General features: G+C 42.8%; 1 protein-coding gene across 1 annotated transcript in view; it reads right to left on the reverse strand.

Annotated features, from left to right (window-relative positions):
• The window catches only part of LOC122816264 (arf-GAP with SH3 domain, ANK repeat and PH domain-containing protein 2-like), a 1594524-nt gene that overhangs the window by 1484290 nt on the left and 86444 nt on the right, over window positions 1–23790 (reverse strand). The gene's annotated exons all lie outside the window — the stretch shown is intronic.

Genomic DNA, 23790 nt, shown 5'->3' on the forward strand with positions numbered 1-23790 from the left:
AGAGAGAGGTGTGTTCTGAATGGTTACATTATCCGCCATGCTGCCAGATTTAGGGTTCTAAGTTGGCTGTGCAGGATCTGATTGTTTTGCGGGGTCAGTAAATGAGGAATTTGAGGCAATGTCCAGGCTGGGCCTTGAGACAAGCTGTTTAGAATTGGGGGCCAGTCTGGGGCAATCAGTATCATTTTTGGCTTCTCTTGTCTGACCTTTAGGAGTACCTTGGGGAGAAGAGGCAGTGGAGGAAAGGCATATACTGGTTTTCTGGCTAAATGATAGAGCATCCACTTTCCATGCTTGCCTGTGATAAGTCCTTGTGCAGAATCTCTGTAGTTGGCAGTTGTGAGGGGAGGCAAATAGATCTATGTCTGGGCATCCCCATTTCTTTGTTATCATGCTGAAGATTTGTGGATCTAGTTTCCACTCGTGAGGGTCCATGAGGATTCTGCTTAGTTTGTCTAACAGAGTATTTGTCTTTCCTGGCAGGAATTGTGCTTGCAGGTGTACTTGATAAGTCAATGCTGTGTTCCACAAAGTCATGGCTCATCTGCAGAGGGGGTAGGAATGTGCGCCTCCCTGCTTGTTTATGTACCACACGACTGTAGTATTGTCCGTCTTTATCAGCTGTTGTCCTGGATGAAGTAGATCCTTGAAGGCTGTCAGGGCATTCTGAACAGCTAGCATCTCTTTTTGATTGATATGAAGATGCATTTGGCTTGTGGGCCATGTGCCCTGAATACATTTTCCTGCCATGTGCCCCCCCCCGGCATAATCTGATGCATCTGTTGTTAGGGTTTGCCTGGCTGTGGGTAAAGTGAATGTCTGTCCCTTGAGGTAACAGGCCTGTGCCCACCATCGAAACTCCTGTTGCAGGCAGGGAATGAGTGAAATTAATTTTTCCAGGCTGTGGCAATGTTGAGTCCAAACACTTTTTAGATACCACTGTAGTTTCCTCATATGCAGTCTTGCATATGGAATTAACAGAATGCAGGATGCCATGAAGCCCAAAGCCTGCAGAATTTTTCTTGCAGATAACTGGGTTTTTGTTGCCAACATTTCGAAGTAAGAAGTCAGTTGCCTTTGTTTGTCTGGTGTGAGATAAGCCATCTGGGCAGTTGTATTTAAGCTTGCACCCAGGAATATTATATCTTGTGAGGGTAGTAGCTTTGATTTATTTTTGTTTACTGTGTACCCTAGGCAAATTAGCAATCTTTTTACAAACGCCAGATGATTTAGTAAAATGTCCTTGTTCTCTGCTTGAATAAGGAGTCGTCCAAGTAGGGACATATCTGAATTCCTCTTCGTCTGCAAAAAGCAATTACTGGTGCCAGGCATTTTGTGAAGACCCTGGGTGCAGTAGATAAGCCAAAGGGCAGTGCAGAGAATTGGTAGTGCACTGATCCAGCTATGAATCTGAGGTATCTTCTGCAAGATTGTCCGACTGGGACATGCAGGTATGCCTCTTTTAGGTCCAAAGTTACAAGCCAAGCCTTCTTACCCAGCATGGGCAGAAGTTGATGCAGAGTCAACATTTTGAATTTTGGAACATCCAGAAAAGTGTTTAGAATAGACAGGTCCAGTATTGGTCTCCAGGCTTTGTCCTTTCTGGGCACCAGGAAAAGTCGTGAGTAAAATCGTTGTCCTTGCTCCTGTAGTGGAACTCGCTGAATGGCCCCCATATCCATGAGGGATGAAACTTGTTTTTGTGCCTCTGCCCACTGATTGTGTGGCAGGTCTGGCATGCCTCTTACCTTTGGCAAGGTGTGAAAATGGAACCTGTAGCCCTGAGACACTATATTCAAAACCCATTTGTCCCGGGTGATCATGTGCCAGTTTTGTGAAAAAAAAGTGCTAGTTTTCCCCCTAAGGGAGCTTCCAAAAGGTAAGTGCTTGGTACTGGTAGAGGAAAGTCATTGGGACGGTTTCCTATAAGGTTGAGACTTGTCTTCTCCACTTTTGGAGGTAGAAGCACCCCATTGTTTAGGCCTGTATGAGCCTTGGGGTTGGGATCTGCCTCTAGGGCATCTGTGTCTGCCTCTTTGTGGCTTGTCCGACACTGGAAAGGACCAATTTTTTGAAGGCCAGTTCCTACTAAATCTGGGTGGCTGTACCTGTAAGAAATCCTTAACTGTCTGCATAGATTTCGCTTTATCCTCCATTTTCTTTAACACCTCTTCTGCCTTAACACCAAACAAAGTATCATGCTGTAATGAAGCATCTAATAATTTTGCTTTAACATGATCAGGCAGATTCTGTTCCTTTAACCAAGCATACCTCCTAATCACAGAACCTGTTACAGCTGCCCTGCAAAATGCCTCCAAAGAATCAAAACCACATTGTAAAGTATGTTTTCCCACTTGCTCAGCTGCATGCAATAAATCCTGCATTTCCTTGCTTTCTAGACATTCAGAATTTGTCAACATTTTCTGTTTTAACAGTGACATTAAGTATTGCTGATATTTAAGCATATGAAATTGGCAATTTAAGGCCCTTACAGCCAAAGTAGCAGAAGTGTAAACTTTTTTCCCCCATCTGTCCAGTGCTCTTGAATCTCGATCAGAAGGGACAAGGTTTTTAGCAGTGGACGCTTTGACACCCTTAGGACCCTGAGATATGGTTTCTGGGTCAGCAGCAGGGTTTTTATATAGAAATTTATGGGAATCTGGGACCCTGTAGTATCTGTCAGGCTTTAGGGGTGTAGATTCTGGAAACAGGCCGGACTCCAGAAAAAACATCTACAATGTCCAGAACAGGGGGAATAGCAAGGGACCTGTGCTGTGGAAGTAACAGAAAAACTGAGCCTTTTCTTAGATTCTGAGTAATCCTGGCTCTCCCAATGAAAGTGCTCCCTCATGGTATGCAGGGTTTCCCCAAAGGAGAAATCTTCAGGAGGAGAGGCTGAAGGAATAGATTCTTCAGCATCAGAATCCTCATAGGGAGGAAAAGAGTATCCCTGATCAGAGGAGGAATCAGAGGAAATGGAAACCCGATATGAAGATTCATATTCTGTCTCTTGCCTAGGCCTCTTATCAAGAGGGGGATGGGAACCCCTGATCAAAGTAATAAGGTCTTCGGCCATTTTGAGCATTTGTTTTTTAGGCATGGAAGCCTGTCCTGGAAAATGCTGTACTTGTTTCTTTGTCTTTAGAGTTGCTTTAGTCTTTGGTTTAGAAGCTGAAGATGGCTTTACGTACAACTGAGTTGGTCTGAAAACACCCTCAGAAGCCGATGCCTGCACAACGGCTCCGGACCCATCTGAGGGAATATTTTCCGAGGATCCAATACCTTGAGTTTGCAGAGGCCCAGTCGGCTCCACATGGGAGTCGGAAGCGGCCTGTGGCTCTGAGGTAGCGGGCGTCAGGGGCTGCGAAAGCACCTCACAGAGCCGGCAAACCAACGACTAACTTAGCGGAAGCCTCATTGTCTGTTTTGGACCTCGGATGCCTGTCCTTGTCTTTATCCTTGTATTTTTTTAGAAACTCCGGTTGTCGGTTGTTCCGAAGGCATTGTATAATTGAATCTTCGGCCGAAGTAATGAAAGGCAAAAACATACAGACGCTTTATAGTGCGTTGGTTAAATCTAGCACAAAACAGACAACAAGCAACGTCGTGGTCAGGGCCTAGGCAAGGAATACAGTAAGAGTGAAAATCCTTATGAGGTATTTGCTTCCCACAAGAAATACAATTGTTAACTTTTTCTGATATTGGTCTGGAGCAAGAAAAAAGTTTCCCTAACGGGATACTTAGCTTTAATGAAGACTTCGGATCTGAAATTTGATTGCGAAAATCTCAGGAGTCAGCCGACCGGCACTTGAGAATTGCTTTTGCTTCGGGCACCGCGCGGCAAGAAAGACTGAAGAAAATGGCGTCGGCTGCATCTTTTATAACCCTGACGCACTGACGTCAGGGAAGAGGCGACAGCAACCTACGCCGGACCAAGACTTTGGAATTCAGGCCGACTGCGGGTAGCCTGCCAGCAGGATAACTCAAGTGTAATGACTGCAACAGTGAAACACTATGAACATCAATGAACAGCGTAAATTTCTGTTAAAAAAGTGCAAGAAAATGAAGTTCCCTCTTCAGTTTTGGTTTATGTATTACGGCTAGTTAAGCAAATCAAATGGTGCTTCAAGTGACTTGACAGTTGTATAAAAGCAGACTTTTTTTAAACACCTTTACTGAATTATCACTTGTGACACAGGCAAACTTACATTTATATAAAAGTAATCAAATCATATTAACAAGTTCACATTTGCAAACATTATACAACAGATATTGTTATACATCCTACAATCTAGGTAACATTACATAAATTATTCAATTCCTGCTTCCTGGTAAACCTTTCCTCCTCCAAAACTGTATTGTTCCTACAGTTTCAATTTTTTTCTGTGCAATTTACTTCTACCCTTTTCGAAAGATCACACTTCCTGTTCTTTCATCTCTATTGCAATATTTACTACTTCAAGTACCGCTGGGTTAGACTGATTTTCATTCTCTAATACCCGCCTTTCTGGCAGCCATCAGAATTAAACTAAAAAGGCCTCGCTATGTCTAGGCAATTCAGATCCTGTATCCCAGCTCAACAAATAATTTCCTTAGTGACGCTCATTTGCTCAGCCACTTTATATAAATTCAGGTCATAGGGAATGATACAAGTAATGACTATTTGCATGTAGTTAAAAGGGACAGAAAGAGTTACAAAGTATAAATACTATTAACAATGCATGTGTGCGCACAAAATTACATTTCAAAACTAGTTAATGAACAAACTTTCGCATACTAATTTGGGTGTGGCAAACAATGAACAGCATCTTTTTTCTTCAATCCAATTTGACCATTAAGCCTTCTTCCCAATTTACAAAAGTATTTTATTCACTCCCCTTCAACACCCTCCAAATGCAAGAGACCTGTGACCCATTTTTTCTCTTGCTGGTATGAGAAAATGTAGGAGTGGTGCCATCATTCAATGCAGGAAGTCAAGGTGTTAACTTAAGCGCTATCCATTCCCATTGCACATGCCCACTAATTCCACAGGATAGTGTGCACAGGCTGTGAAGAGGAATGTCTCTGGCTTTTAGGAGAGGCATCATACCAACAGCCCAGCCCCTCTGAAAAGGGCAAACCTATGTCAATCTCTGGTCTGGACTGAGGATAATACATGTACATTCCCACCCCTCACCCCCCAACAAAGGCAAGCAGGTTCTGTCTCCAACTGGTGTTCCCCCCACCTGGCCAGTAATCTTGGGCAATCAGGATTGAAGCCTGGGCTTTAGCTCTCTCTCTGTGTTGGCCAAAACATGGTGGTTTACATAAATGCTTTTGATACAGTGAGAACAGACTGCGCAAACTGTGATGAAAGCACAGTACTACATTACTTAGCATATGACATCCAAGAGGGCTTGAAAGTGCTAGCATTGCTAAATAATAGACACCAGAATTTATGACTACTGCATAATTAGCAGCACAAAGTAAAGAAACCATGTAAGAAACTGTAAAAACTTGCAGATCTATAACAATAACCTTTAATAACTTCAGAGCATTTTAGATTCACAATGAAATGAGACAGGAAAGTATTTTGGAATATATGGTGGAGGTGTGTAGATTAACAGAAATATACTTTCAAATATACTGAAAGATAGGTCTGTGTATGTTATAAGAAGTGAAAGCAAGATCCACATAGCACACACCCCTGCTATGGAAGCCCACAAGGGCTCAAGCCAGCCCTTGTGCACTTCCGGACAACATTCCGCATATAGAACAGTTATGATCACGGACAAACATTCACCCAATAGGGTGCAAGCTTCCCCTGCAGGTGAGTAGGATTCAGCACATGGGGGTTCATCTGTCTCAGGACAAAGTAGCACCCTCATACTGTGCTACTGCTGGATGCTAGCTCTGTGCACGTGTGGCTTCTTATTTGGTGTGCCCCAATGTCTGTACAGTGGTGACCATAACCTCTACTGTCTTTGAGCTAAACAGGGGAAAAGGTAAAATCAAAAGACTATGAAGAGCAAAGGATTGGACTGAAGGAAAATGTCAGGCACTCTTCAGAAATGAGAGAATCTCCCAGATATGTTAACTACTTAAGTGAAGGCAGAAGCCCCCTGAAACAGGAGACCATTATAGGAGGAGCATTTATGCCAGACAGCAGAAATGTTTGTGTGTGTGTGGGGGGGGGGGGGTCTTCATGGAAGATGATTTAAAAATAGAGGTAAAAAGGTGATTAATTAGATGAACTACACCAAAGAAAGATCTCTAAAGAAACTTAAAGAAGAAACTAAGGAAGTATCTTGCAAATTTCTACAACTGCTCAAGGAAAGACACAGGAATGGACTGCTTTGCTCCGTGACTGCAGAAAAACAGATGTGATTCCAATTCACATCAGTGGAAGCAGGGAGGACAGATGAGTCAGTCTGACATCCGTGTACATGGCAGTGGTGGTATTCCTTAATAACTGTAGTGAGAACACTTAATACTTGCAACTAACGGGAGTCCAGGACCCAAGACAGCATGCATTCACATCAGGTCATACAAATCCGAAAGACAGTTATTTCACTGTGTGATCAAAGCTCTAAATCATCATGGGACCACAGAAGTAGCCTATTCACAGTTTAATAAGACACTTAACCAAGGTACCACACAAAGAATTTGTGCAGAACTCTGACATCCTTCAAACTGGTTACAAGGGGACAGCCTGGATAATAAGTTTGTTGTAGAACAAAACACTGCAATAACAAATGTTGGGTAAAATGGGTTAGGGAAGTTACTAATAGGACCTAAATGGAAACAGTGTTAGCACCAGTCATCTTTAATATCTGCACAATGGGCTCCACAGAAAACCTGGACAGAAATGCATGTCTCTTTGCGAATTAACGTCTGCAACTATGTGGACGGAAAGTGTATAAATTGTTGTAAAGGTATTGGATAAAACTGTAAAGATGGAAACTTAGCCTAAACACAAAATTCAGGAGAAAGGCTCCACAAGTAGAAATGCGGAAAAGACTATGGACTAGGCACAACGCCACAGAGGAAAAATGTTAGTCTTCAGCAATGGTGACCCAAGTTTGGGGACAGACTGAGGCCAGTGGAAGGGTGACGGCAGGGATAGAATGAAGAGGCCTACATACAGCTACCTTATCCCAGTGAAGGTTAGGAAAGGGAGTATTGCCTGTGCACAGACCAAGAGTCTGATGGGCCAACAACAGTTAGGAGAGTAACAAGCTGGCCTTTCCCTAGTTTAGTAGATGCATACACCAGTCATACTGATATCACTGCATTTTGGCCTACCAAGGGGAGGGATGCTGACTGGTTACTGCCACGTGATGGTTTCTACCTCCTCCACAGAGTCTTTGCTCCCAGTGAAGGCTATTCCCTGGAATGCCACAGTGAAACTACAAAAGGTGAGTAGAGATGGGTGTTGGATAAGCAGACAGGGCCAGTGTGTGCCAGGTGGGGAACAAGGAAGAAAAAGCCTTGAAGGATTTTCAGAAGAGCTGCACAATCATCCTTATGTGAAGTTCATCATAATGCTTGCGATCCTCGGATGCAATTACTATTCCTCTGTACCAAAAACATCAGCAGACTGAAGCTTAAGTGATGCGAGCAGGACTGAGGGCCCATTCTGTGCACGTATAAAGGAATGGGGCCATAAAGAAAAACTACCAACTTGGTCCAAAGTCTGCACCCGAGGGCTTACGAAAACATTAAAAAAAATGTCCATGTATACCCATTGAGGAAAGGTGGACACAGACTACAGTAGTCTAATGGAAATGACCATGCAGACGCTTGAGGAAAGGTGGAGACAGGATACTGAATTTCAAATATTTAACAAAAAACTGATGTTTAAGCACAGGAGCATCTTTCATAAAACAAACTGTATGGAAGTACTGAAGCAATTACTTAAAAACTGAGGTGGTGTGAAGCATCCATTTGTAAAAGCAACTGTTCCCCACAGAGAAAGGTGTAAGTACACAAAACGGCTTTCTACAAAAGATGGTAAACTCTATTACAGTTGCACAATTCAAGAAGAATTTCAAGAATTCAAATACTGATAAAACTGCACTTTCTTCATAGTGGAGTAGAAGGCAAGCCAGCTCAGCTACTCAGGATTAATGTGAGGTACACATCTACATTAAGCACAATCTTATTCAGCAAGAGGAATAAAACGCACATTCAAGGCAGAACTGGCCTGGAATACCAATGCCAAAAGAAAGGACTTGGTGCAAGTGTAAAAAAAAAAAGAAATGGGAACAGTGTTTGTGGTGGTAATATGGCGTACAGATCTACTGGGGTACCAGCTGCAGGATGTGAAGAAGACTTATACCGCTAGAGAAAGAAATCGAGTTTAGAAAATTATGAAGGAAAGGGAAATCCCATTCAGAAAGCAAACACTCAGGTTGGTGAGGTGGGAGGAGGAGGAAAACTTACGTCTGTCAAGTGTGAAGCATCACAGATAAATTTCTGCTTACAATTACTACCATACAGTCCAAGAAATTTCCAGTTCCCATACTGAATCTAGATGAAGAAAAGACCACCATCTCCCATCTTAAAATCCCAGAAAAAAATTGCAAGCATCTGGCTAGTGAAAAGCTGACTTCATGAGTGTTTCCTCTCAAAGTATTCCACAAGAATCTTCAGAGCCTAGATTACACTCCATCTTACCTTGAAAGTACTCCATTATCCTTAACATTCATGGGTCACCTTCTCGTTAAGCATGGATACATCTATGACAGTATGCTCACCATAAAATAAACGCTGGACAACAATATTAATGCTACAGTATCATTCCCTATATGACAGAATTAGCTACATTCAGACGTCAGGCCTTCTGGGCAGACTTCCGGATCACAGCTGGTCTGATGCTGAGATCAATAGAATGCCCAACACTAAAAAAAAAAAAAAAGGTCGATCCTCAATAGTGAGGCCTACCATTTCATATTATGTGCTTGGGAAGGTGAAAAATAAAGGTGTTCTACCCAGCCTTTAAAACAGACAGGAGAAATGCAGGACTAGACAAAAAGACGATTTGAACACCTATGGTTATGGTGACTACACTTACACAACTGTACTATGTTCACTGTAATGATCACTGCAGTGGTGCAACTCCTCACACGTGGGTACAGCACTAAAACAGCTGGATCTCTAAGGGGTACCCCGACCACAAACTAAGGAAGAGGTTGCACATTTGTTGTAAAACTACAAATATCTAGTTTGTAATATCTGGAGAACATGCTTTCAGGTTGTTGCTTTACAGATACTTTAAGCTGAAACATTTTTAAACAAGCAGCCGAAGATGCAGCTGCTCCGGTACAATGCTCGGCCTTCCTCTGCTTGCTCTCCCATGGCAATCACAGCATAATATACTGCAATTAGTTACATACTTAAACAGTTTGTTTTGACACAGGTCTGCCTTGTTTTCCTGGCTTGAAAGAAACAGAGCAATTTGGTCACTGCAGTACATTGGTGGTACAGCGGTAGCATTGTTGCCTCACAGCAAGAGGTTCTCCTGTTCGATTCACGGCTGGAGTGCCCTGTGTGTGGAGTCCGCATGTCCTCCGCACGGTCGAGTGGCCTCCGAAAGACATGCGTGAATGGGCCTGCCTTCGCTGAAGATTGGTCGTCGGGCTGGCAACTCGGCACCATAAAAAAAAAAAAAAAAACACTAATGCCAATCATTAGCAGACTGGAGTTCTGCTGTGGCGACCCCTAACCGGGAAAAGCCAAAAAGACAAACAAGTACATTAGTCGTCAGTGATCAATCACACAATATGCTTTCTCACTTACTTTGTGGTTTTGGACAGAAGACTAGCAGCTAGATGGATTCAAACCAATCTCACAGTCCTATGGCAGAAATAAGGGTTTAGTCTGAAGGGCTATCCTGTCCTTCTGGAAGAATGGACAGGGCTTTTTTTTTGATAATCACAGTGTAAAACTCAGGAATTCATTTAGCATAAAAATGGCTAACAGAAGCAGAGTCTTGCAGGGTGGCATAACAAGATAGATCTGTATGGAGGAGCACTGCAGTGGACAAAAAGTGGAGCTCAGAATAAGCATAACCTAGGACTTTCTCAAATAATCCTGCTAAGTATTAGAGAATGATGGCTGTAGGAGCAGCTGTGCGCTCTGCCCAGTTAGAGGTGCACCAAATAATTTCTTCCACGTAAAAATCTGAGAATTCCTAACAAAGGGATTCCTGGCTAACACCATCAATACAGGGGCAAATAAAGTTCAAACAAAGCAGAGAAAGAAAATATACCATTTTTAATTAAGTTAAAATACAGACTATGCTTAACATGCGTGTTTTGGTTTCCACTTGTCTTCCTCCAGCAGAAAGTGTCGAAAGGTAAGCCCACTGTTATACTGTGGGTATTAAGCTAATTAAAAAATGGAACTTTTCTTCCTGGTCCATGTAGAATATATGTTTTGCATTCCTTGCCTGCATCCTACAAACCAGGTTTGGGAATTAGATTAACTTAACACAGGAAGTTGCTCTTCCTAATAGGAACTACTTAACATTGAACATTGCTAGAGATAATGAACTCTCATAAGACTTCTGCTCACTGCAAGAAAGGCAAGAGCAAAATTCATACGAAGAGCCTCTCTATGACCAAGGTAGCCATGGTTCTCCCTGCTAGTCCAAATGAGCTTAGATGGAGACAGAGGCCTATCAATTTTCTGCTGGAAGAAAATAAGTGGAGAACAGGATTCTGACTTAGGCTTCATGTTAAGTGTACCACTCACCGCCCCTCCATATCAACCAAACAACTTCACCTCCAGGAAATGGGATAAAAGCCGTCACTTCAGCTTCACCACCAGGAAATGGGATAAAAGCAGTCACTTTAGCTTATCCTCAAGTCAAGTACAAAACAAATTATGTTTGATAAATGTACAGTTTTGTACCTACCATAAATGTAGATGTTCGAAGATCCACATTGCTGCAGTCATAACCTGTGGGTAGTCCGCTGTCCTCGGTCGGCCCGAATACCAAAGTATTAGGCTGGCGTCGGTCATGGGCGCTCAGATCTGACGTCCATGCGCCATGGTATTAAAGCGCATGACCGACGTCATATCCTCAAGTCTTTTCTTGCCCCAGATGTCAGAAGGCCCTAAAAAGAAAGGACACAGCCAAATAGAAAAACCTCCAAAACCCATGTACAAACAGCTACCACCCAAACCATACAACCACTCCAAACCACAGAGGGGAAGGAGGGAGGGTAAATTGGACTGCAGCAATGTGGATCTTCAAACATCTACATTTATGGTAGGTACAAAACTGTACTATGTTCTTCATCTCACATTGCTGCAGTCATAACCTGTGGGTAGAATCCCAAAGCAAAGGTAAAGGGGGTTGGCAAAATCATAAAGCATTGGGAGCTGCTAATAAGCCCTGTAAGACTGCAGTGGCAAATCCAGCCCTAGATTTGGAATAAAGAGGGAGATGGTAATGTTTAGAAAAAGTGTGCACTGAACTCCAAGTAGCTGCTTCCAAAATATCTTTAGTAGCTACACCCCTTAAAAAAGCAGTAGAAGTGGCAGTAGCCCTAGTGGAATGAGGCCTGATTCCAGCCGGAATCTCCTTACCATGATAACAAAAAGCAATACAATGGCCAATCCACTTAGAAATAGTTTGTTTTGAAACAGGTTTCCCCTGAGAGGTCAAAGCAAAAGAAACAAATAACTGCTGAGACTGTCTGAACCCTTTAGTCCTGCTCAAATAATAACGCAACTGCCTGTGAATATCCAAAGTGTGCAAAATTTTCTCCCCTTTATTTTGGGGATCAGCATAAAAAGTAGGCAAATGAATAGATTGGTTCAAGGCCACATTTGAAACCACTTTAGGCATAAAAGTAGGGTTAGTACGCAGAGATACCCTATCCTTATGAAAAATCTGGAAGGGTTCAACTGCCATTAGAGCCTGTAATTCAGATACCCTTCTAGCAGACGTAATGGCCAACAAAAAAGCAGTCTTCCAAGACAAAAACTTTAACTCAGACGTAGCCGCAGGTTCAAAAGGAGGTAAAGTAAGTTTTTACAACACAAAATTGAGATCCCAGGAAGGAGTAGGAGCTCTACGCGGAGGTCTTATGTTCTTTGCCCCTTTAAGGAATTGCTTAAACAAAGGATGAGAGAATAATGGTGGGTCACAATCATAGTGAGCAGAAATGGCTGCAGCATGAACTTTTACAGAGGAGAAAGACAATCCCTTGTCTAATAATTCCGTGAGATATTGAAGAGAAACACTCAAATCAGGCCTGGAAACATCAAAGCTCTTTGCTTTGCTCCAAATAAAAAATCTCCTCCATTTATCAGCATAAACTTTCCTTGTACTAGGCCTTCTGGCCTCCAAAATAACATTCAAAACTTGAGGAAGCTGCGACCCACCAGGTTCTAGAACAGAATATGCCAGGCTGTTAGATGCAGGGACTGAATCCTGACATTGAGGAAATGATTGCCTGCCTGAGACAAAAGGTGTGGAATCGAAGGCAAAGGCCAAGGAGGCTCCCGTACTAAACTCCTCAGCAGAGGGTACCAGTGCTGTCGAGGCCAATCTGGAGCTATTAGAATCATGGAGGGCTTGTCTTGTCTGACCTTCAAGAGCACCTTGGGAGGGAGAGGCAGAGGAGGAAAGGCATAGACGTGAAGATTGCTCCAACTGAATGATAGAGCATCCACTTTCCAAGCTGTTGGATGAAACATCTTTGTGCAAAACTTTGGCAACTGGAAATTTAGTGGAGAAGCGAACAGATCTATGTCTGGAGTCCCCCATATCACTGTCAACTGTCGAAATACATGAGGATCCAACTTCCACTCGTGAGGATCCACCATCTGTCTGCTCAAAACATCTGCTAAGGAGTTCTGTGCTCCTGGCAGAAACCTTGCCTGAAGAGTGAGGTGCAAACGGAGAGCAGTCTCCCACAAAATCATAGCTTGCCTGCAAAGAGGGTACGAATGGGTTCCCCCTTGCTTGTTGATGTACCACATGACAGTTGTGTTGTCTGTTTGAATCAACACTTGTCCTGGGTGAAGTAGATCCTTGAAAGCCATCAATGCAAATTGGACTGCTAACATCTCCTTCAAGTTGATATGTAAATGTTGAAGTCTGGCAGGCCACGTGTCTTGAACCCATTTTCCATTGAGGTGAGCTCCCCAAGCCTTGTCCGAGGCATCTGTCGTTAAGATCTGACTCGCCTCTGGTCGGGTCACAGAGAGTCCCTTGTTTAGGTGACATTCCTGAGCCCACCACAAAAATTCCTTTTCAATGCTAGGTATTATCTGAATGACAGTGTCCAGATCGTGGCAGTGTTAAGGTCCATACATTTTGAGATACCATTGTAGCTTCCTCATATGCAGTTTGGCATTGGGAAGCACCAGAATACAAGATGCCATGAACCCCAAGGCTTGAAGGACTGTCCTTGCAGTCAGCCTGGACCATAGAGACAATTGTTGGAAGTAAAGTGTAAGGTTCCTTTGCTTGTCCAGGGTCAAAAAAGCCATCTGGGAAGCTGTATTCAGTCTCACACCCAGAAAGCACATTTCCTGAGAGGGTACTAGACTGGACTTTGTTTCGTTCACAGAATACCCTAGGCACCTTAACACTGCCATAACATACTGTAGATGGTGAAGTAGCTTGTTTTGTCTTGAGCAAGAATCAGGCAATCGTCCAAATAAGGATAAATTTGTATTCCTCTTAACCTTAAGAAGGCTATTACTGGAGCCAGAACCTTTGTAAACACCCTGGGCACAGTAGATAAGCCAAAGGGCAATGCAGAGAACTGATAATGTAAAGTCCCAGCCCGAAAACGCAGGAATCTCCTGCAACTGGGCCTGATAGGAACATGAAGATAAGCCTCTTTGAGATCCAGAGTTACCATCCAGTGATCTTTGCCCAACAGAGGCAGAAGTTGTTGCAACGTCAACATTTTGAATTTTGGAATGTCCAGGTATGTGTTGAGGATAGATAAATCCAAAATTGGTCTCCAAGTGTTTCCTTTCTTTGGTACAAGAAACAGGCGAGAATAAAATCCTAGGCCCACTTCTGACGGAGGGACCTGCTGTATAGCCCCCATCTGAAGAAGTAAAGAAATCTGTTTGTGAGCCTCTACCCTTTGCTGAGGAGGAACGTCTGGCATGCCTTTGAAAGGAGGCAATGTGTGGAAATAAAACTTGTAGCCTCGGTCTATAATGTCCAACACCCATTTGTCCTGGGTGACTAAAAGCCAGTTTTGCTTGAAGAGTGCCAACTTTCCTCCCAAAGGAGCTGCCAGGCAGGAAGGATCTGGCAGCTGAAGATGCAGGTCATTGGGCCTGTTTACGAAAGGACTGGCCCCCCTCACCTGTGGATTGTGCAGGGGAACTCCACGTTCTAGGCCTGAAAGAACCCTGAGCTCTGCCCCTACCACGTCTAGATCTGCCCCTAGACTATAAATCAGAAGAAGGGTAAGCCCATCCCTTAGTAGGCCAATTCCTGCTAAACTTAGGGGGCTGCACCTGCAAAAAATCTTTAACAGTCTGCATAAACTTAGCCTTGTCTTCCATTTTCTTTAAGACAGACTCCACAGGAGTACCAAACAAAACTTCAGACTGCAAAGGAGCATCCAAAATTCTAGCTTTAACATGCTCTGACAAGTTCTGATCCTTAAGCCAGGCGTGCCTGCGAATAACTGATCCAGTGGCAGCCACCCTGGAAGAAGCCTGTAAAGCATCGAAACCACACTGCAAAGAATGCTTACCCACCTGATCAGAGGCATGAACCAAATCCTGTAATTCCTTACACTCTATGCCCTCTGCCAAAGCATCTACCTTAGATTTTAACTGAGTAAGGAGAAAATTCTGGTACTTCAACATATGAAACTGGCAATTCAAAGCCCTCATTGCTAGAGTGGAAGAGGTATACACTTTTTTACCCCACCTATCCAAAGCTCTAGAATCTTTATCCATAGGAACTGGATTCTTTACAACAGAAGCCCTGACACCCTTAGGTCCCTGGCTAATAGTTTCTGGGTCAGCCCTTGGGCTCTTATACAGATATTTATGAGCCTCTGGCACTCTGTAATCCCTATCTGGCTTAACAGGCGCAGGAGGCAAAGAGTCTGGATTAAGAGAAGCCTCAGAGAAAACATCTTGAACAACATCCAAAACAGGAGGTATAGCCAAAGGCCGATGTTGTGGTAAAAACAAAAATTCCCTAAGCCTCTTTCGGGAATCTGAGAAATCCTGACCTTCCCATTTAAAATGCTCCCTCATAGAATGCAGGGTTTCTGAAAAAGAAAAATCCTCTGGAGGAGAAGCAGAAGGACTGGAATCCTCTGCGTCTGAATCAGAATAAGGGGGAAAATCCTGAATGTCTTCAGCCGAAGACTCTGAGTAATCTGAAGCCTGTTCCAAACTTTCCACCTCTGGCTCTACCCTAGGCCTCTTATCTGGAGGGGGCATAGAACCCCTGATTAAGGAAATCAAATCTTCTGCCATTTTAAGCATGTGTTTTTTAGGCACAGAACCTGCAGAACTAGGACTGACACCTGAGGAAGGCAAACCAGGCCTGACCTTGGAAGGTACCTTAGAGACAGAAGGAGAAGGCCTAACCACCTTTGGCAAAGAAGGGAGTACAGCAACCTGAGAGGCCCCCTCAGCCTGACCTGACTCCTGAGAGGCCACATCTTGCAAAATTAACGGCTCCCCCTGAGACTCAACTGAAACCTCGGCTGGATCTACAGATTCCACCGTAGTTTCTAAAGAACCGGCGTCCGGAACGGACGACTCATCCTGCTTGGACCTTAACGATTTTTCCTTGCGCTTCTTAGCGGTAGCGGGCGTCGGAGGATCCGACGGCATATTGTAATTACACCGCTTACCGAAGACAAGCCTAACGCAATCTAACCTACGTTTAATGGTGCGCTTATTAAATCTAGCACAAAAGCGACACCCGACTACATCGTGCTCAGGCCCTAAACAAGGAATACAGAGAGAGTGGTAATCCCTATGCGGTATCTGTTTCACACAAGAAATACAATTATTCACTTTTTCTGACATCCGGAATTAACGGAGGCAAGAAAAAACAAAAATATTCCCCAACGGGGTACTTAGCCCAACTTGGTTTTGGTCTGAAACTCAGAATACGAAAATTTCAGAACGCCGAACAACACTTGCAAACGCTGCTTCTGCTTCGGACCATGCGGCAAAAAAGACTGAGGATATGACGTCGGTCATGCGCTTTAATACCATGGCGCACTGACGTCAGATCTGAGCGCCCATGACCGACGCCAGCCTAATACTTTGGTATTCGGGCCGACCGAGGACAGCGGACTACCCACAGGTTATGACTGCAGCAATGTGAGATGAAGAACATCTTAAGGTAAAGCTTAAAGAAAGTTTTAAGAGATCTCAGAGTCCTTCTAATGGATTTACCTTTTTATGACTGTTGTACACATCATATACAACATACAGAGTAAAGATAGTTCCTGTCTGTTTATAATCATTTTATATTAAAAAAAAAAGTTTAAAATTCAAATGGAGCTCAAGACTCTGAAAATGACAGAATATTGATAAAGACCCAGAAATAAATAATTACTTGATGAACCAACCTCATTGACAAAGTACATGGTACCTTTTAAAAAAACTGCAAAATATCTTGAATGAATGTGTTCCCGAAAAGGCCCACTGGGGACATCTACATGTGACATTTGTACAGCTTGATAGCACTTCATAGTTTTTTACCAATAAAATATTAAAATAAATGTAAGAATTTGAAACACTGGATAAAATAAGGCCAGTTTTATGGTAAAAGAAAAACGAACCTAAAATATTACTGTTTGCATGGGTGTGTGGTCTTGATGTTTACATAGTACTTTGAAAACGGAGACTAAAACTACCTAGCTACTACAAGAAAAATGATTCAAGGAAGAAACACAGACTGGTAACTTAGATGAAAAGAATACAAGTCATTCCTAGCATGATTAAAATCCATCCATTCTGCTGGAAGGGATTACTCCTGTACAATTCTTTTAGATGATTAAACTGCTTTTTACAAATAAAAAAATAATACATTTCACACATTCCCAGCTTCAGTAAGAATGTGATTCAAGATAAATGTTGCCAATTTGAAAATGTAACAATACAGGAGGAAAAAAAACACGAGTGAAAAATGCTCTAAAAGCAAAACTAAAGATAGTTAAGGAAGCAGCATAATACTTAAAAATATGAAAATACTGTAAAGAAAGAACAAACCAGAGATACAGTTTAAACAATTACAAAATATTGGACACTAATGAAATCATAAAAGCATGGAAAATATAACTGTAAGACCACCAGTGAAGAACAAAAAATACTGGATGATGAAAAATATATTCCAGACGTCAGCAATACAGTTTGGGATCACAGAGATAAATAATTCAGAGGGTCTGATTATATTTAACAGAGACAAGGCAGAACAATTAAAACATCTCCAAAACATAAGGTAAACAAAGCCTAACGGCCTCATGGGTAGCAGTGGACAGCATTTTAAGAATGAAGCTATACAACATGATCCAGTAATAAAAAATATGTACTTTTTTGGAAGTAATATAGTTTCATGAGAACAGAAGCCATATTTTACCATATATATATATATATATATATATTTATATATATATATATATATATATATATATATATATATATATATATATATATATACATACACATATATATATATATATATATATATATATATATATATGTATGTATGTGTGTGTGTGTGTGTATAAATAGTGAATATTTACAGCCAAAGTTGGAGAGTCTAGTCAGTATTGAGAAAAGAATTATATCAACAAATAGAATGTATCCTTGCATGGGTAATACAGCGGGTGTGTTCAAGCATTTCAAGACTGCAGGACTCCAGTCAGAGACAAAGCAGTGAAAATTACTTTTCTTAACATAAACAGATTAATTATAAAACAGCTTTAAAGTAGCACTTGGGTTCAGTATTAAAGCAAGACTAATCTATCAGAATGCAAGTAACTGGAATACGACTACTGGACACCAACATGATGTGAAGTAATTAATAACAGCAAACAAAATTTAAATGAAAAGTATGAATGTGGGCCAAGAGAGCTTACATGTGACAAACCACTACTGCTAAACTTTACATTTCAACACTGAATCAGAACCTAACTGAACCACACATGTTCAAAAGGTGTCATTAAATGACTTCTGTTCCATGTACGCTCAAAGTGAAGCAATTTAATGGCAAATGTAAGAAAAACAAATCTGGTGAGGGAGAATAGTATGGGCAACATCTACCAAACACAAATGAATATTGCAATACACAACATATTCCGATCATAATGGAACAGTGACTTAGGTCATGTAAATGTGGGTTGAGGGAGGACAATATTAAAGTTAATTACAGCATGTTGTTGACGTACAATGAACTGATCTGACCACACTCAGAATGGCATGGCCCCCTGTGGAACCTGAAGAATAAAGGAATTATTTAAGAAATAAAAAATACAAAAGTACAATGAGCAAATAAGTGTTAATAGCAAAAACGAGGCAACAGGAACAGGCCTGAGACAGTTCCTAATAAAGGACTGTCATGCTCACAATCGTTGCTTTTGCATCTCCCCAGCTCTGTTCCCTGACAAAGTGCATGATGTATACAGCTGAAGTGTACTTTTTCAGATACCCCCGGTGAATCAGATCACAAGCATTTATAATCTTCTGATCTACTGGACTGCATTATAAACAAAGTACAGTTGTGTACACCTACCATAAATGTAGATGTTAGAGTGTCTTCACTGTTGCAGTCATAACTGTAGGGTTCTCCCCTGCCGGCAGGCAGTCCTCGGTCGGCCAGAATCCCAAAGTTTGGGTCCGGTGTCGGCTGTTCAACCATGCTCCCTGACGTCAGAGCGCCAGGAGAACAAAGCCGACAGCCGACGCCATCTTCTCCAGTTTTTCTTGCCCCAGATGTCAGGAGTCCCAAAATGAAAAAGGTCCCAAATCCTTTGCAAATACACCTCAGAAGAATGGTGAAAAAAGGAACTACACAAAAGTAAAAATAAGAGGGGACAGGAGGGAGGGAAACCCAGACTGCAACAGTGAAGACACTCTAACATCTACATTTATGGTAGGTGTACACAGCTGTACTATGTTCACCGTGTTTCACTGTTGCAGTCATGACTGTAGGGTAGAATCCCAAAGCTGAAAAGAAAGGGAGGTGGTCATAAAGAAGAAGGGGCGGCTACAAGGCCCTGCAAGACTGCAGAGGCAAACCCTGCCCTAGACTTAGGGTAGAGAGGTAGACTGTAGTGTTTAGAAAAAGTATGCACTGAACTCCAAGTTGCAGCTTCCAAAATGTCTTTGGTAGGAACTCCCCTGAGGAAGGCCGCAGAAGTGGCAGCAGCTCTGGTGGAATGAGTCCGTATACTCCCTGGGATTTGCTTTCCATGGTGTGAACAAAATCGGATTCCATGAGCAATCCATTTAGAATGGTCTGTTTTGAAATGGCTTTACCTTGGGAACTTGAAGCATAAGAAACAAACAATTGTTCTGATTTTCTGATGTCCTTGGTTCTGTCCAGGTAAAAACGTAGTTGTCTGTGTACATCCAAGGAATGTAAGATCGTTTCCCCTTTATTTTGAGGAGTGGGGAAAAAGGTTGGCAAGTGGATAGTCTGATTTAAAGCCACTTTGGAAACCACCTTAGGCATGAAGGTAGGATTAGTCCTCAAAGATACCCTGTCTTGATGAAAAATAATATAAGGTTCCACAGCCATAAGAGCTTGTAACTCTGAAACTCTCCTGGCAGAGATTAGGGCTAACAAGATAGCGGTCTTCCAAGATAAAAACTTGATGTCAGAAGAGGCAGCAGGCTCAAAAGAAGGCAAGGTTAGTTTTTCCAAAACATAGTTGAGATCCCAAGCAGGAATGGGAGGAGATCTAGGAGGTCTTAAGTTCTTGGCTCATCTGAGAAACCGTCTCATGAGCTGGTGGGAAAAGATGGGAGGGTCTGTATTATAATGAGCAGAGATAGCAGAGGCATGTATCTTAATGGAAGAGAAGGAGAGACCCTTATGTAAGAGATCTGTTAAGTAAAGTAAAATTAAAGGAATGTTAGGAAGAAGAGGATCAGAATACTGAGCCTGCATCCAGGAACAAAATCTTTTCCATTTTCCTGCATAAGATTTTCTAGTGCTAGGACGTCTGGCTTCTAAAATGACATCCATAACCTGCTTGGGTAGGAAAGAAGAAATCAAAGGCCCTGGATTAACCAGGCTGCCAGGCTGAGAGTTCTGACATGAGAGTGTAGAACCTGACCCTGATGTTGGGGCAAAAGGTTCGGAGACTGAGGTAAAACCCAAGGGGGCTCCAGACATAGGTTTTTTTTTTTTTTTTAGAGTTGGATACCAAAACTGTCGAGGCCAATTTGGGGCCAGCAAGATTATCATCTTGGGCTTGTCCTGTTTTATCTTTAATAAGACCTGTGGAAGAAGAGGAAGAGGCGGAAAGGCATATCCCGAGAGGTTCCTATCAACTGAATGACAGAGCATCCACTTTCCAAGCTTCTTTGTGGAAAGTCCTGGTGCAAAATTTCTGTAGTTGATGACTGAGATGGGATGCAAAGAGGTCTATGTGAGGACATCCCCAAACTGCTGTTATCATCCTGAATATTTTGGTGTCCAGCATCCACTCGTGTGGATCCGAAAGGTTTCTGCTCAGACTGTCTGCCAGGAAGATTGGATTCCCTGGTAGAAACTGAGCTTGAAGATCGAGATTGCAAGCTAGAGCTGTGTTCCATAGATCCATGGCTAGTCTGCAAAGGGGGTAGGAATGAGATCCCCCTTGCTTGTTTATGTACCACATAACTAGGTGTTGTCTGTCCGTATTAGTAGTTGTCCTGGTTGTAGAAGATTCCTGAAGGCCATTAGAGCTTTCTGAATGGCTAACATTTCCTTTAAATTGATATGCAGGTGCTTCTGATCCTTTGTCCAAAGGCCCTACAGACAGTTGCCCTGAAAATGGGCTCCCCAAGCATAATCCGAGGCGGCCGTGGTTAGAATCTATGTGGCAGGAGGCAGACAGAAGGGTTTCCCTTTGTTTAGAGCACATGCCCTGGACCACCAAAGAAATTCCTTTTGAAGGCAAGGCAGGACGGAGATCAGTATGTCTAAACTGTGGCAATGCTGAGACCATACACTTTTTAGGTACCACTGTATTTTCCTCATGTGTAGTCTTGCATATGGTACGAGAAGGATGCAGGAGGCCATGTAACCCAAAGCCTGCAGGAATCTCCTTGCAGATAGATGAGTTAAGGTTGCCAAGGTTTTGAAAGTTGAAGCCAGCTGTAATTGTTTTTCAGATGTCAGAAATGCCATCTGGGTTGTGGTGTTTAGAAGAGCACCCAGAAAAGTTATCTGTTGTGATGGTGTCAAATTTGACTTTATGTTTACAGAGAATCCCAGGAACTTGAGGAGGTTCTGTACAAATTCTAGATGCTGGAGTAAGACATCCTTGCTGTCTGCCTGAATTAGACAATCGTCCAGATAAGAGTAAATTTGAATTCCCTTGAGTCTGCAGTAAGCTACTACTGGAGCCAGGCATTTGGTGAAGACCCTGGGCGCAGTAGACAATCCAAAGGACAGCACAGAGAATTGAAAGTGCCTCGAACCGGCCTTGAACAAGAGGTATTTTCTGCGTTCCTGCCTGATGGGGATGTGTAAATATGCCTCCTTTAAATCCAAAGTTACCATCCATGCATCTTTGGACAGCATTGGAAGTAGCTGCTGTAGAGTAAGCATCTTGAATTTTGGAAACTCTAGAAAGGTGTTCAAGACCGACAGATCCAGAATGGGTCTCCATGAGTTTTGCTTCCTGGGGACTAGAAAGAGCCTTGAGTAAAAACCTTGTCCTATATCTGAAAGTGGAACCAGTTCTATGGCTTTCATAGCCAAAAGAGCTTCCACCTGGTTTAAGGCCTCCGTCCATTGATGTTTCGGAAGGTCTGGCCATCCACTTGGCCTTGGCAGGGTATGAAAATGGAATTTGTAACCTCTTAAAACCACATACAAAACCCACTTGTCTTGGGTTATACGAGTCCAATTTTAATAAAAAAGAGAGAGTTTTCCTCCGAGAGGGGCTTCCAGGCAAGAAATTCCTATAGCCCAACAGAGGTAGTCATTGAGTTTGTTTCCTATGAGGTTGTGACCTGTCCTCTCCTCCCCTAGGGGTGGAAGCAGTCCACTGTCTTGGTCGATAAGAAGCTTGTGTTTGAGGCCTTCCTCTGGAGCGTCTATATCTACCCCTCTGAGGCCTGTCTGAAGTGGGAAAGGACCAATTTTTTGAAGGCCAATTCCTGCTAAATCTAGGTGGCTGTACTTGTAAGAAATCTTTAACTGTTTGCATGGATTTCGCCTTATCCTCCATCTTTTTATCACCTCTTCAGCTTTTGATCCAAACAAAACATTATGCTGAACAGGAGCATCCAATAATTTAGCCTTTACTTGTTCAGGCAAATTTCGTTCCTTTAGCCATGCATGCCTTCTAATGACTGTGCCGGAGACAGCAGCCCTACAGGAAGCCTCCAAGGCATCAAATCCACAGTGTAAACCATGCTTCCCAACTTGTTCAGTGGCATGCAATAAGTCATGTAATTCCTTATCATCTGCACAGGCAGAAATGGAAGTAAGCTTTTGTTTTAAAACAGACAAGAGAAATTGCTGGTATTTCAGCATATGAAACTGACAGTTTAAAGCCCTAATGGACAAAGTAGCAGAAGTGTACACTTTTTTGCCCCATGTTTCTAAGGATCTAGAATCCTTTTCAGTGGGAATGGGATTTTTGGCAGAAGCGGCCTTAACTCCCTTAGGACCCTGAGAAATGGTTTCAGGGTCAGCAGAAGGGTTCTTGTATAAAAACTGGTGGGAATCAGGAACCCTGTAATATCTATCAGGCTTAACAGGAGCAGGAGGAAAAGAGTCAGGGGTTAAGTTAGCCTCCGAAAAGGCATCATCCACAATATCCAAAACAGGAGGAATAGCTAGAGGTCTATGTTGGGGAAGAAGAAGAAAATCCCTCAGTCTTTTCTTAGATTCTGAATACTCCTGTCCTTCCCAGTGGAAATGTTCCCTCATTTCATGCAAAGTTTCCCCAAAAGAGAAATCCTCAGGGGGAGAAGCCGAAGGAATGGATTCCTCAGCATCAGAATCCTCATAAGGAGGGAAAGAATATTCCTGGTCAGAAGAAGAAACTGAAGAAACAGAAGCCTGATCAGAGGAATCATAATAAACATCCTGCCTTGGCCTTTTATCTGGAGGGGGATGTGAACCCCTAATCATAGTAAGTAAATCCTCCGCCATCTTGAGTAACTGTTTCTGTGACTTGGGAGCCGGTTCAGAAGAGGCCTGTGTTGCAGTCTTTGCCTTTGTTAGAAGCTGAGTAGGCCTGAAAACCCCTTCGGAAGCCGGTACCTGCACAGTGGCTCCGGACCCATCCGAAGGAGCATTGTCCGAAGGTCCTGCAATAGAAATATTTAAAGGCCTGGTTGGCTCCTCATGAGAGTCCGTTTCGGCCGTCGGTTCTGAAATGGCCGATGACGGGGGCTGCAAAAGCGCCTCACTGACGACGGCCGAACCTGAAGCTGGCTCCGCTTCTTCACCATCATCAGATTTGGACCTCGGAGACCTGTCTTTATCCTTGCGACGTTTGTGAACTCCGGTAGCCTGAAGCGTATCCGATGACATTTTGTAGTTAAAGCGCCTACCAAAGTAATGAAAAGCAAAATCGTACCTTCGCTTAATTGTACGTTGATTGAATTTAG

This window comes from Protopterus annectens, chromosome 12.part0 (genome assembly GCF_019279795.1).
Source record: "Protopterus annectens isolate FY-2018-M chromosome 12.part0, PAN1.0, whole genome shotgun sequence".
Lineage (NCBI taxonomy): Eukaryota > Metazoa > Chordata > Ceratodontiformes > Protopteridae > Protopterus > Protopterus annectens.